At 40.9% G+C, this 15,715-nt stretch overlaps 1 long non-coding RNA gene across 1 annotated transcript; it reads right to left on the bottom strand.

Annotated features, from left to right (window-relative positions):
• Positions 1 to 382: 382 nt before the first annotated feature.
• Positions 383 to 15,216, bottom strand: LOC122937780. Its single transcript, XR_006389917.1, has 3 exons — positions 15,153 to 15,216; positions 1,355 to 1,447; positions 383 to 505 (listed from the first exon to the last, which is right to left on the bottom strand). It is a non-coding gene; the product is annotated as an uncharacterized LOC122937780 (long non-coding RNA).
• Between the last annotated feature and the right edge of the window lie 499 nt (positions 15,217 to 15,715).

The following is a 15,715-nucleotide window of genomic DNA, read 5'->3' as shown; positions in this document are numbered from 1 at the left end:
AGATTTGTTTAGTTTCCTTTTTGCAAAACTCCCAAATTCAGCAGTGTAATGCATATATACAGTATACCATATAACAGAAACATGCTATAAAGCAGGGGCGGACTGGGAACTTACAGTGGCCCTGGAAAAAGTACTAAAAGTGGCCCTGTTTTGTAGTCGGGTCCAAATTTATCGAAGGCAGGGCCAGCAATACCATATTGTGGCACATTATACCACCCAACAGAGCCAAATACCACAGTCCATCAGAAAATACTGCCAGCAGCACAAAATACATCCCCAAAAACTTCCACTGGATGGCCATGAGGAGGGCCCAGGCGGCCCCTGGGCATTGGCCCACCAGCAAATTTCCCCTGTAAGGTTTATGGCCAATACGCACCTGCTAAGAGGGTCAGGACACGGAGTAGGCAGAGTAGGCTCATGTCTAGGGCAACATCATTGATCAGGAAGGTGCAGTTGATTGGTTCTAAAAAAAAATGACAATATTCTGTGCCTTTAACATTTTTCCCTGTAAAAATAAGATCACGAGTAATTCATGGGGAAAGTAGCAACATGTACAATTAAATGAAAGATTCTTCATCGAACAACTGCTGAACTTCATAGACCATAGTTGATGGGACCATTGTCTTGGGCACCAACAGAGCTTTGCCACTCCTTTTGGCATATCAAACAAAATGTTATATGTAATATTAAAGGCGTTGTCCAAGTTATTTTTAATGATGACCTATCCTCACCCAGCACCCCGGCCAATCAGCTTCATTGTTTACCTGCTCACTGTCACAATTACAGCGGTGAGCAGGTGTAACTACCAGAAGCTATCCTATTGATTTCAATGGGACGGCTCGCTCCTATACACTTGTGTAGGAACGAGCCATCCCAATGAAATTAATGAGATGAATTAGGTGTAATTATACCTGCTCACTGTGCCGGCGAGCAGGTAAACAATGAAGAGAAGGCAGTATTGGCATGGCACGCAGCTTCTCTTCAACCAGCTAATCGGAGGGGGTGCTGGGTGTCATACCCCAACTGATCTGATATTGATGACCTTTCTTGAGGAAAGGTCATCAAAAAAATAACTTGGACAACCCCTTTAAGATTAAAAACAAAATGCCATTTTAATTTGTTTACTATTTGCTGGTACAATTTAGGCCCTAGGGGGATATTCCACCTACTGTACCTTCATGTTTTAAACACACACAGTGTGAACTTATAGCTTTTGGGGGACTTTGAAGTAATTTATTTGAACAGGTATGGTACTTGGCCTAAAACATTGTGAAACCCTGGTTTAAGTTGTTGAAAGTTTTGAGTCTAGAATGTGACCAGGAGGAACATCTGCTTGAAGTTTACACCTTCTTACCATTTCCTCTGTGGCTTTCCCTGGGTTCTCTGTTTTACTCCCACACTCCAAGAACATCCCCATAGGTTATCAGGTTTTTTTATGCAATTTGGCCTGTGTATGAAACAATACAGGGCATGATGTCAGTGATTAGCATGTGTACAACACCATGAAATGTGTTTTCACTATATAGGTAGTAGGATATACTAACATATAGTACTAGTAATCAGGCTCGGACTGGCCCACAGGGGTAAAGGTGAACTGCTAGTCTTGCACCCCCTGCACAAGTGGCACATAACACAGTAGAATTACTGCACTACATAGATATATTCAATGTACAGCACCACAACCAGCCTATGTTCATATAAAAAACTTGATAGATTATTAAAGAAACGCCCCAGTTTATTATTATAGATCAGAGCTGAGATGACTTCTAGGTATAGAGGAAAGCTAGCCAGTATCCTCTTTTTTCCCAGGACCTACCTTCTCAAAGTTGCTACACACGCACACACACACATATACACACATTCAATCATCTGGGATTATCTTGCCGCTTTGTAAGCAGGTAATATTTGAATGTATCTGTATGGTGGACCCCCAAAATGAATTTTACTGGTGGGCCTTACGCACCCCAGTCTGACACTGCTAGTACTACATGCACGATTAGTATTTTATTCCAAAAACTGTATTACTATTAGATTTGTACTGTGGAGGGACTGCATCTATTTATTTGCCAGGAATGTTAAAATTGTTTAACCATTTAATGACTGGAATGCTTTAAAACCTCAGTGACCATAACAGCATTTAACTTTTTGGGAATATTTTATTAAAGGATATTTTTTTATTATTTATTTTTAGACTACAGCAATTTTCCGCTCCTTTTTCTGTTTTGTGTGTGTGGGTCTATAACAGCTATGGATTTACCATATGATTTCTAAATCAATAGCTTTTGTGACCGTTTTCTAGGTGAAATCGAACTTTAATAGGGATAATAAACATTTTACCTTAGTTACTTCCTCTGAAGCATATGATTTAATCAATAGAATTCACCTTTACGTTATCTTATTTTTCCTAGAATAGCAATTCCAAATATGTGTGCTTGACCAAATGTGTAACTATAATATTCCTGAATAAGGGTTAGGCCAGTTGCACACTAGCTCTGTCCAGCCCTATTCACTATAATAAATAATATACTGCAGCACACAGGAGATTTCTTCCCGCCGATTCTTGCCATATTTGCCGAAATGCAACCAGTCCCCATTATAGTGAAGGGGGCCGGACGGAGCCTTACAAATCTCCGGAGTGTGCAGATATCTGGCAGGCTGCATGATCTCTAACGCTAGTATTACTCTGAAAAAGAGAAGGTCATGTGCGGAGGTCTGCTAGGTTAGCAGCACATGTGTAGCCTTTTGTTATTGTTTTGGAGTTGAGCTGTATCCGCCTCCCTTCAGGTGCATTGGGTGGGGTCGTTGGTATGAGTTTAAATTACGCCCACTCCCAGTGTCCTGTGCGGGTTATAGCTTCTGTCTTGTTCAGAGGAAGGAAGGAGGGAAGGATTGCTGTTCCTGCTCAGCACAGGATAAATTGGTTTTGTTTTCTTGTAATTGTCTAGGCTGTTAGAGAGACGCCTGCCCCCTCCAGGTTCTGAGGGAGCAGGCTGCCTCTTTCCCCCTTTCACCATCTTAGGGATTTTAGGGAATCTTCAGCCTAGGCACTAGGACACGTTCATTCCCACCTTCAGGGTCTGAATGTGGGCATAGAAGTCTAGGGAGAGCTGGTAGGGAGTTGTCAGGAGGTGACCTTTATCCCCAGCATCTTGCCTAGACATTTGTTTTGTTGTATTCTGTGTATCTTGTATCCTGTCCAGCGTGACAGAGAATAGTTTTAAGCTGTCTCCCTCCCTGGCCAGTATGCAGGATCAAAACATGAGTGTAAAGCATTTACATTTTTTTTTTCAGCAACAGTATAGTCAGATAGATCCAAGCTTTAGAAAAAAAATGAGGGGTAAAGTTTTATATATCTGAGGTAACATACATTCTGCCTGATATAGATGTGTTTTTTTTACTGAGTGTGTGATTCCCATGCAAAGTACATTTGACTCACACAAGATGAACCTTGATATGTAAATGGAATTGGTTAGTGTAATTTTGAACTTTTTTTGTTTACTATTTCAGGGATTTAAAAAAAAAAAAAATCTTTATTTTTAACCATTTACCATCTCTAAACAAAAGTGTACTTTGTAACGATGCAGTGGATTTATCAAGCAACGTTTTAGAAATTTAGTGCAAATTACAGCTACGCAGACTCAAGAAAAACTGACTTTAAAAATTCCCTTCATAAAAAATGCCCCCAAAGTTTTACTCTGAGTTGGCACATACAGTAATATCTGCTTTTTTTTTTCAGTTGGTCAAGGGAGAACTATAGGAAAGTATTTAGAAATAATGTCATGGAACCCAGCCAGAGTTGTCAGAGATTTTCTCTAGTGTAACACAACAATTGACATGAAGATCTACAAGGCATTCACACAGCCACAAATACAATATTGCAACCTTGTCTTCAGTTGGTTAAAAGGTTTCAAAATGCTTCAGAAGTTTCATGAGAAACCTAACCATGGAAATGCTTCACTGCTTCCATGGTTCATGTCTTCAAACAAACATGCTGTTCACCTCAGGTACAAGTGATGAGTTATTTTTCTTGTATGGATAATAAACAGTAGAGCTCAATGAGCAGCTTCTGGTTATGAGCAATGACGAGTACATAAAAGGTCACAATCTGTAAATTTAACAGTGAGACAACCGTAAGTAATCCAGCTTTATATATAAGTTCAAGTATACCCTTTTGACATTTTTTATTTGATCCATTATGTTTTTTTTTATTTTTATTAAAGGGAACCTGCTATCTTCTTTATGCTGCCCATACTAACAGCAGTATAAAGTAGAGACAGGTAAGTTGATTTCAGCGGTCTGTCATTTATAATTTAAAAGTAGGTGGTTGCTGAGAACCAACATCCCAATCATTGCAGACTGGGCCTGGAAAAGAGTCACGGCCACCTGAGAATCATGGTTATTCATGAATTCCTGTTTACCCTGCCCACCTGCTGATGACTGACAGCCTTCTACCTAGTTTTCCCCTTTCTCTCTAGGAGAGAACTGCCAATCATCAGCAGATGAGCTGGAGAGCAGGAGATTATGAATAACCAGGACTCTTCTCAGGTAGATTTGACTCTTTTCAAGGCCTGGGCTGCAATGATTATGATGCTGTTTTTCAGCAACCACTTACTTTTAGCTCATGAGTGACACACCGCTGAAATCAGCATTTCTGTCACTATTTTATACTGCCCTCAGTGAGGTCAGCATATAGTTGATGACAGGTTCCCTTTAATGAGGTATCAGTATTGATTGGTACATGATACTAGATACGTTTGAAAAATAGGTTAAAAACGAATGCATATTTATGCAGCAATTTATCTTTAGACTGGAATCACAGAAGTTTTGTGGCACTCTTTGATGCAGTTTTAAAGCCAAACACAGGAATATATATAAAAAAAGAGAAGTATTGCACTTTACTTTATACAGCCCATTCTTTTCAGACCTACTAATCCTTTGGCATCAAAAAGGATACAAGAATGTCACACGTGAAGGCAGTTTTAAAGTTAAGATTCATGCACATTGCAGTCCTGAATGGCAGAGTCTGATGATAGGCTTGGTGGTCTAAAGACCTCTGCATTAATAGTCAAATGGGCATTGTGCTTAGAAGAGTGCCATGGCCCATTGGTTCTAGCGCAGTGAGGGGTCATAGGAACAGATCCCCAACCATAACATCTTCTGACATGTTTCAGCGATAATGACAGCTAGAATTTTTCTTGATCGCTTTTAATGGAACAGGAAATGACTCATTTGTTTGAGCAGCCAGTGTTTTTTTTTTGTGTGAACATTTTCACTTTACTACATGAAATGTGATAAGCACGTAACAGATCAGTCCAAAAAAAAAAGAGTTTAGTGTAAGTTGCTGGGATTACTTTGTAATATGTCACCATTTTTTATGAGTGTCTGTTAAGCTGGCCATACATCTAAGATAATAATCAGCCACATTGCGGCTGATCAGTTGTCCATGGGATTGTTTATATGAATAATCCCACCAACTAACCTGCCTGAACAGGGAGTCTGTTTTTTATTAAAAACAGACTCCCTGGTACTTGAGGACAATGGCAAGTGATCGGCTGAATTCAGCCGGTCATTCCATTAACATACAGTTTTCCAGCATGGTGAATTACATTTTCAGTCTGACATCGGCAATCGTGAATGCTTATTTGCGCTAGTTTTTCAAATGACGGTCGGCCATGCTAGCCAACTTTAATCTTATGTGTATGACCACCTTTAGGCATTGAAAATCCTACAACTCGCACAACTTGCAACAAAGTCATACCCTAAAATAGCTGTTCAACGTCAATGCAAAAGCAACATGTCCAGCGATGGCTCCTGATATCAATTTGTGACCAATTTTTCAATCCATTTACAATCACTTGTGAAGACAAAACCTAAAACGTATGAAACTAACTTCTCGTCAGCAATAAATAGCTTTCAGTAATAACACACCAATGCAATCACTCAGACATAGGGTACTGTACACAGACAGAGACATTACTCATAGCAAGAGCCAGTCTTATACCATATCTGTTTTGAAAGTTTGTTACTGCCTACCAACAAGATTTATGGCCATTTTTTACTTATTATACTTGTTTTGTTTATTGTTTGCAATTTTGCTAAATCACTTCTTAGATAACCTTTAATGCCCTATTAGTGGTTGTAGAACTTAACGAGGAGCAGGATTCACCCTCATTTGGCACCCATATCTATTAGTAAGAGCTGAGAACGACTATGTGGGGTATCATAGGGATAAACCAGTCCTGAGTGAATTTTCTGGATTCTTTACACTTGCTATTTTACATCTGCAGTATCATGTTATGAAAAGGGGTTATCCAGACAAGGCAATTCCTTTTAAGTGCCTAATTGATTTCTCACCACTGCATCTTAATACAGCTGATATTAGTATTAGTGATACATTGTAAATACTCCCCAATACAATGTAAGTATTACCACATTAAATATTTAGCACATTTCCATAGGATCCACATACAAGGAGCTTCCATGATGTGATAGCAAGTATGATTATGGGCACTATGAGGGTATAATTATTGCTTTAGCAAAATAGGGGGCATGATTATTGTTGGAGACACTATAGGGGGGAATTATTTTTACTAAGACATTATAGAGGGCATTATTACTGGGAGCATATTAGGGGACTGTCACCGCCAGATCTCTGAGAAGCTCTGACAGACGTTCTTCAGTACCTCTTGCTTGAGGTTCTTTTGCTTAGGTTTCGTTTTGTCATCTCGTTTCCCTCTCTCAGCTGTCATCTAGTTGCACTGATTGCATCCCTTTATATCCCCTCCCATACTGCATCACTTTGCGGTTTATACAACTTCCTGGATTGTGCTCACTGCTAAATGCTGCAACTGCTGGTTCCTCAGTAAAGTCTGTTCCTTTATTTGTATTTTCCTGTTGGCTTGATCCTAGGTGACCCTGTCTCCCTCCGTATTAAGTGTAGGGAGCTGGTGGTCGTGTCCCCTCACTATTATAGAGTTTTCAGGTGTCACACAGTCTAGTTACGAGGGCATGCAATTATCTATCATAAAGATCTTTGCATGGGCTGAGCAGTCAGGGAGAGCTCTAGGGCTTTTATAGGGCTCACCCTTATGTTCCTTAGTTTGGGATCAAGTCAGTCAGATCTTTATTTGTATCTTCTAGTTTTCTGCAACACCATCCGTGACATTATAAACCGCCAAAACCGTCTTAAGCATGGATCCGGTTTCACTCTTGACTAAACGCATGCAGGGTCTGTCACTGGAGGTAGCATATCTCCGTAAAACTGTATCTCAGTTTCAGGTGACCGGTTCAGCTTGCGTTCATGGAGTTTGTTCTGAGCCTAAGATCTCGCTTCCGGATACATTCTCCGGGGGTAGTGAGAATTTTGTTAGTTTTAGAGAGGCTTGCAAACCTCTGGTGATGAGGAGCAGAGGGTGGAGATCATCATCTCGCTGCTCAGGGATAGCACTCAGTCTTGGGCTTTTTTGGCTGTCGGTGGGGGCACTCCAATCGGTGGATGAATTTTTTGCAGCCCTGGGTCAGATATATGATGACCCGGATCGTATTGCTCTGGCTGAATCTAAACTGCGTCTTCTATGCCAGGGTAAACAGTCCGCTGAGATATACTGTTCAGAATTTCGGAGATGGGCAGCTGATACTGGTTGGAATGATGCTGCACTCCAAAGTCAATTTTGCTATGGTCTTTCGGAGGGATTGATAGATGCATTTGCCTTTCATGAGAGACCTGCCTCCTTGCAATCTGCCATGTCTCAGGCTGTTCATATTGACAGGCGTCTTCGAGAGAGAGGAGAGATCACTCCTTCCTGTCATATTCAGTCCAAGGACAGTGGGGCATTTTCATTCAGTGCGCAAGGGTCTCAGTCTCTCTCAATCCCCTCTGAGCAGGAAACCAGGCAGATGGGTTTGCTTGCCTCTGATAGTAGAAGATTCAGCTCTCAGGGCAGGGTCTGTTTCTGTTGTGGAGGTATAAATCATTTGGCACATGTTTGCCCCTCTAGAAGATTCAGGGAGAATTTTGAGGGTAATAAAGAAACTAAAAGAAAAAAAATCCATCTGTTACCATTGGCGAGGTTGCTGCGGAAATTGAAGCTTTTCCGTTTGCTTGTAGTTCCCATTTTGTCCTACCTGCCAGGGTGGCGCTAGAGAGCAAGAACATTTTTTTGTGAGATTTTTGTAGATAGTGGAGCAGCTGTCAATCTCATTGATAATCAATTTGCTATAACACATGGTTTCCAGGTATGCACTTTGGGAAAAGATATACCTGTTTTTGCAAAAATCATTAAAGGACATAGTTCGCAATATCCGTTTGACTGTGGGTGATGCTCATGTTGAGGATGTGTCATGTTTCGTCCTAAACGGATTACCTACGCCTCTAGTGTTGGGGCTACCCTGGCTCACTAAACATAATCCCACCATTCATTGGCAAGCAAGGCAAATAAATGATTGGAGTGACTTTTGCAGAGAGAATTGCCTCACGGCGTCTCTTTCAGTTTGATATTCTTAGTAGACAACCACACCAGATCACCCACATTCAGGTCCGGACCAGGCACACGTCTCTTATCCGCCACATGCTTATATCTCTCACTCATCCTCTTCAGATTACCCTGAATCTTTTGCCAAATAAATGACAAAGACAAGGAAAATCTCTCCTCATCAGGTAAACCAGAAGACCCCTCTCCAGAGAATGTCCCAAACTGCGGATGAAACCCATATGCACCAAAAAATGGTGACTTATCCGAGGACTCCTGGCGACGGTTATTTAAAGCAAACTCTGCAAGGGACAAAAAAGAACACCAATCCTCCTGATTCTCAGTCACAAAACAGCGCAGATATGTCTCCAGATTCTGATTGACGTGCTCTGTCTGGCCATTCGACTGCGGGTGAAAAGCAGAAGAGAACGACAATAGAGATGTCGAACATAAAATTTTCCGTTCGCGAACAGTTTAATCCCTGGGATTAAACTGATAGGAAAAGTACTACTTAACACACCTTATAATAATAATAATAATACTAGTGAACGTTACAGGGATTAAACTGATAAGAATAGTACTACTTAACACACCGCTCATATCTGGTGGCACATTCGATTGCACGCGCAGTGCCCCAAATTTGAAGTAGGAGGACCAACCAAGCATCTTTTTCCATCTCCCGGTTCCTAAAATCGATTTCATATACACGTCCCCTGATAGGGGACGTAACAGGGATTAAACTGATAGGAATAGTACTACTTAACACACCTTATAATAACGCAGAGAGAGGCAACGCAGAGAGAGGAGTCTGAAGAAGAGGAGTCTGAGGAGGAAGGTGGCTTTGAGGAGGTGGAAGACCAAACACAGCAGGCGTCCCAGGGGGCTTGTTGTCACCTTTCAGGGACCCTTGGTGTTGTACATGGCTGGGTGGAGGAAGAGACCTTCAATGACATTAGTGAGGAAAAGGAACGGGACATGGCTAGCTTGGTATCCAACCTTGTGCAAATGGGGAGTTTGCTGTTGCGCAAATGGACTGTTTGCGGTGCGTTTGGTCTGTCATAGTTTGGTCTGTCACTGTGAAGCGGGCGTAACCGTTACACTACCTGATCGATACAACATCATTCCTGATGTTTTAAAGCACGTTATTCCAAACAATTTAGGAATGTTAGGTGATTTATGCCCTTTATGGATTAAAACCCGACTCTGCGTCAACTACGTAATTTTCCATGGGAGTTTTGCCATGGATCCCCCTCCGGCATGCCGCAGTCCAGGTGTTAGTCCCCTTCAAACAACCTTTCCATCACTATTGTGGCCAGAAAGAGTCCCTGTGGGTTTTAAAATTCGCCTGCCTATTGAAGTCAATGGCAGTTTGCCTGGTTCGCCCGTTCACGAACATTTACAAAAATTTGCGTTCGCCGTTCGCGAACGGAAAATTTTATGTTCGACATCTCTATTGTCGTTCTCTTCTGCTTTTCACCCGCAGTCGAATGGCCAGACAGAGCGCGTCAATCAGAATCTGGAGACATATCTGTGCTGTTTTGTGACTGAGAATCAGGAGGATTGGTGTTCTTTTTTTGTCCCTTGCAGAGTTTGCTTTAAATAACCGTCGCCAGGAGTCCTCAGATAAGTCACCATTTTTTGGTGCATATGGGTTTCATCCGCAGTTTGGGACATTCTCTGGAGAGGGGTCTTCTGGTTTACCTGATGAGGAGAGATTTTCCTTGTCTTTACCCTGAATCTTTTGCCAAATAAATGACAATCTGAAGAGGATGAGTGAGAGATATAAGCGTGTGGCGGATAAGAGACGTGTGCCTGGTCCGGACCTGAATGTGGGTGATCTGGTGTGGTTGTCTACTAAGAATATCAAATTGAAGGTTCCCCCCTGGAAGTTGGGTCCTAAGTTTATTGGGCCTTACAAGATTCTTTCCGCCATCAATCCCGTTGCCTTTCGTCTTGATCTTCCTCAGACTTGGAAGATCCATAATGTTTTTCACAAGTTCCTGTTAAAACCTTATGTCCAACCCACTGTACCCTCCTCTTTGCCTCCTCCTCCGATTGTGGTTGATGGTAATCTTGAATTTCAGGTCTCAAGGATTGTGGATTCTTGCATTATCCGCAGTTCTCTCCAGTACCTCGTTCATTGGGAGGGTTATTGTCCTGAGGAGAGGATGTGGGTCCCAGTGGCGGACATTAAAGCTACTCATCTCATCAGGGCTTTCCAAAGGTCCCATCTTGAGAAGGTGGGCTCTGAGTGTCCGGAGTCCACTCGTAGAAGGAGGGGTACTGTCACCGCCAGATCTCTGAGAAGCTCTGACAGACGTTCTTCAGTACCTCTTGCTTGAGGTTCATTTGTTTTGGTTTCGTTTTGTCATCTCGTTTCCCTCTCTCAGCTGTCATCTAGTTGCAATGATTATATCCCCTCCCATACTGCATCACTTTGCAGTTTATACAACTTCCTGGATTGTGCTCACTGCTAGATGCTGCAACTGCTGGTTCCTCAGTAAAGTCTGTTCCTTTATTTGTGTTTTCCTGTTGGCTTGATCCTAGGTGACCCTGACTCCCTCCGTATTAAGTGTAGGGAGCCGGTGGTCATGTCCCCTCACTCATATAGGGTTTTCAGGTGTCACACAGTCTAGGTACGAGGGCATGCAATTATCTATCATAAAGATCTTTGCATGGACTAAGCAGTCAGGGAGAGCTCTAGGGCTTTTATAGGGCTCACCCTTATGTTCCTTAGTTTGGGATCAAGTCAGTCGGATCTTTATTTGTATCTTCTAGTTTTCTGCAACACCATCTGTGACATGGACATTATGAGTACTGAGGCACTATAGAGGGTATTATTATGGCTGGAGGCATGAGAGGGGACATTATTAATACTGGGGACACTATATGGACATTACTATTACTGGGGGCATTATAGGGGACATTATTATTATTGAAGGCACATTAGGGGGTATTATTGTTGGAAGCACTATAGAAGCATTATTATTAGGGGCATTATTATTACTGGTGGCACTATAGGGGCCACTATTACTAGTAGGAACAGTATTTTCTCCAGTATAGTATTTAAAGGCATTGGGCAGCACAGTATTGGGGGTGTCAGCAGGATGGCACTGTTGGGACACCAGGATGGGGAGAATGATGGAAAAGTGAGGACTCTAAGATGTTTTTGTGGGAAACTCTGCAGAGATGAGACACGGCTGAAATACGTTGTCATGGCAGTCTGGGTCGAATGGAGAAAGTGAGGAAAGAGAACATCTACATCAGAGGAGATGTCACTACATGTAATAGGTTTGTAGTGTGTTATTCTCCTGTATGCTTGGTAGCGAACTGAAGGTAAGGCTTGCTTGGTGCTGTGTCCTGCATATCACCTCCTCAGCCACCTCCTCCATGTCTTAATTGCAGGCAATAGGATGAGAAGGAGGACAGAACATGGCTCTGGTTACCCAGAGGGGCAGCTTCTGGGGAGGTATTTTGTGGTGCTGTGACAGTATTTTGTGCTGCACTATAGTTTTTGTTTCCGCTGGTGCAGTATATTTTACTGCACTGTGGTATTTCTTTCTGTTTGGTGCAGTATATTGTGCAGCACTTTGGTGTTTGGTTCTGCTAGAGCAGCAGTATTCCATGCTGCACCATGGTATTTCTGGTCCCATCTATTTGTGTTGACCGTGCCTACTTCTGTTGGCCCTGAATTATGTCTGTTTGTACCTGTTTACAACATGGGGCCACTTTTAGTTTTTTTCCCTAGAGCATCTTTAAAAGGGTTTTCCAAGATTATAATTAATACTGATGACCTATCCTGAGGATAGTGTAAAATAATAGTTGAAGAGCAGCACACACGGACCTCGCCGACCACACCGGAATGCAACAGCCCAACCACGACCGCAGATCCTCAGCAGTCCACAAATCAGCAATCACAACACGGTCACGGCAGCATCTCCGGTTCCATCTTTATTTCTAGTAAAAAGAATATGTACATAACAGCAGCAACGTTTCGGCTACATGGTAGCCGTTTTCAAGCTAATAACAAGTGACTCTAACAATCCATATATAGTGAATATGGTCCCTCCCCAAATGGTAGGAGACCAATCCATCGGGTGTCACAACCCCCAAACACACCTAAATATAATCGGGTTACCTAATCCCTCATGTAACCTCCCACACTAATAATCAAATGTGTTAAAAGACACCTGTGTTGTCGTGCCTTTTCATAGGTAAATGCATTGATATCCAATTTATTTTAGTCAAGATGAATGTTCATTACGTTTAAGAGCCATGCTCGACTATAGTTACAATTTTGTATGTCTTGAGTAGGCCAAATTAAGGTCGTACAAAGGTTTCTGCTTTTTAGTGTTATTCTTTTCATGAGTGTACCAGTCTGAGAAGAATACTCCTTGTCTACTCTCAAATTTATGACAGGAGGTAAAGATAAGCTCTATGCAGCTGGTGATAATTACCTATACAATTAGGCATTTATCAATGAAGCAAATATATAATATGTAGGTATTCATTTAATGAGCCTTAGTCCTTAGCATAAGACAATCAGTAGAACATATAATATATATTATACTGTTATATGTGATGAAGACAACATGTATCCAGTATATTATATATATTTCTCATTAGGAGAATATTTGTCTCTAAAAGAGTGTCTGTGAAGATGTGTGTTTTGTAACAATTATTCACCTCTTTGGTATGAGAGGAGGTACTGATATCCCTGAGTAAACAAAGCCATTGAAGTTATTTACGATACACAAATAAACAATGTGAGAAACATTCAGAGAGACGCCTAGAGGTCTGTCTCTAATGGCTACAAGTGTCAAATCTAATCCCTATAGCCTTGAATTAAAGCTTTTAAGGTCAAAATGTATATTATACCTTTATTCAGACTTACAGAAGTTAACCCTTTATACTAGGATGCAAATAGCTTACACAGCAGTGCCACCTAGGTATGAGTAGGTGACATTACAACAGTAGCAAAAGTGCATTCTGGGTAAGGTTATGATGTCATTTCTTATCAATAGTCACGCCCATCCGATTATGATTGGAAACTTCCAAACTAGGAAGGTGTGTCTAACTGATAAGTTTGTGTTCATAAACCATACACAGGGGGGAGAAAAAGACAGAGAAAAAGACACACACAAGAAAGAGAAAGAGAGGAGAGAGAAGTGGAGCTCTCTAGAGGGGTCTATCAAGATGAAAGCCATGGTGAGATGTGCTATGATGGACCACCCAGCTTTCCTAGGAGCAGAAGTGAGATTTCTACTAGGACTTGGTAAGAGACACAGAAAATTATATTTAATTTTATTAAGACTAATTTGATAGTGTGGGTGAAATTATACCATCTAGATTGGCGAATAAATACATTAATTAATTGATCATCTCCATATTGAGATGTAGTTTTAGGATATTGTGAGGCTTCATTCTACCTGCAGAAGAATCAAGACTCATAATCTAGCAAAGCATTAAATAATTGCTTAGATATATATATATATATTGATAGAACATTCTTCGCCAAGCTAAGTGATGGATTCCCACAGGAAAGACATATTTCAAAGTCCTTCCCATTTAAGATATGACCTAGCAATGATCCTAGATCCCTGTTATTTGTCTTAATAATCTTACCAAAGTCATATGTGTAAAAAAATAGCCCAGGATGGGGCGGAAGGATGCAGTTATCTCTTCTAAGCTATATCCTTGAATGGATTTGCCCATGCCTGAAGTCATGTGATGTGTAGTTGGTTAGAGGGGGGCAGAATGTAATTCGCATTCTATATTGATGTCTAGGATTAGACATGCCCGTCCTGATATCATGAGGCTTTCTCTGAACAAAAGTAATGTATATAAATTATGTTCCTATTTGATATCCTAACCTAATAATAGCTTTGTTATAATGTGACAAGTTATTTCCACTCACATGTATTGTTAAGCTTGTAATGCTATATATATTCATTTGCATGTATCATTGTGTTTATCTACTTATATATGTTTATAATCTTGTAACCAATAAATCTGCATATTTTTATAAAACCTGTGTATTATTGTATAATGCAGAACTACATGTTTTATCATTAACGTCATCTCACGTCAAAAAGAACTTATTTATCTGAGGAAATAGTCGGACTCAGATGTGAATTGTATCAATTAGGTTGTCTACAATTCACCACGTCATGATTTTAAGAATTTATGACAAATTTTATAAAAACAATTTTTTTATGGTTAATAATTTTTATGACCATAATTAATAATTCTTAATTGAATTATTACCACCCGACAGTGTCTACCTTAAGAAGAGGCGATAACTCATCATGGTGTCCACATGGAGAGAGCCGGGCTGCAGACTGGCGTTCCTCTCTCCCAACTGCGCATGTCCACCAGCTCATCACTGTGCACACCACGCCTCAGCCGCACACCATTCACATCATTCTGCATCATAGCATAACGATCATGTGCAAGTCACATGATCTCAACCCAACTCCCGCCCATTTACTCCGATACAGATGGCTGCTAAGCGTCCTAATAACTATGGAGATACGCTTCTATGGGCGGAATTGATACACAGATGCTTGCTATGTATAAGGGCGCAATCCCATAGACAAATTCAGTCATGGGACTGCCACCCTCATATTTAAATATACATGATGGATCAAAGCTGTCATATATGTATATGTTTTCTCTTCCTACCGCCTATACAGTTCTCAGCAGAATCCAGATTTCTTCATGGGTCACCAGATCTCATACACCATCTATAAAAAGTGATATAATAACAATAAGTGACATGTTGAAAACAGGATAAAATCATCATGTTTATTCTATACTGAATCAGACATATAAAGTATATAATTCTATATCATTCAATACCACTCACATTAAATTCAATATTAAGGCCAAAGGGTTGTAGTGACTTTAAAGTAAAAATCCATTTTAGCTCCTTTTTTTCTAAGGATACAGGATACGTTCTCTGTCACCTCCTCTTCTCAAAAACCCCACTGAGTCAATCACACGGAATCTCAGTTGGTTGACAGAGTGACCACACTCCACAAAGTGTTTTGCCACCGGCTTATCCACCATTTTCTTACAGATTGTACTCTTATGTTTGATGATCCTCTCCCTAACTTCCATGGTTGTCTCACCAATATAGATCAAGCTACATGGGCACTGTATCATATATACCACATCCCTCGATCTACAGGTATAGAAATCCCTGATGACATATTTCTTCCTACTATATGGATAGACAAAAGTAT

This window comes from Bufo gargarizans, chromosome 5, assembly GCF_014858855.1.
Source record: "Bufo gargarizans isolate SCDJY-AF-19 chromosome 5, ASM1485885v1, whole genome shotgun sequence".
Taxonomy (NCBI): domain Eukaryota; kingdom Metazoa; phylum Chordata; class Amphibia; order Anura; family Bufonidae; genus Bufo; species Bufo gargarizans.
The sequence above is the reverse complement of the archived record's forward strand: the minus strand, read 5'-3'. Positions and strand labels throughout refer to the sequence as shown.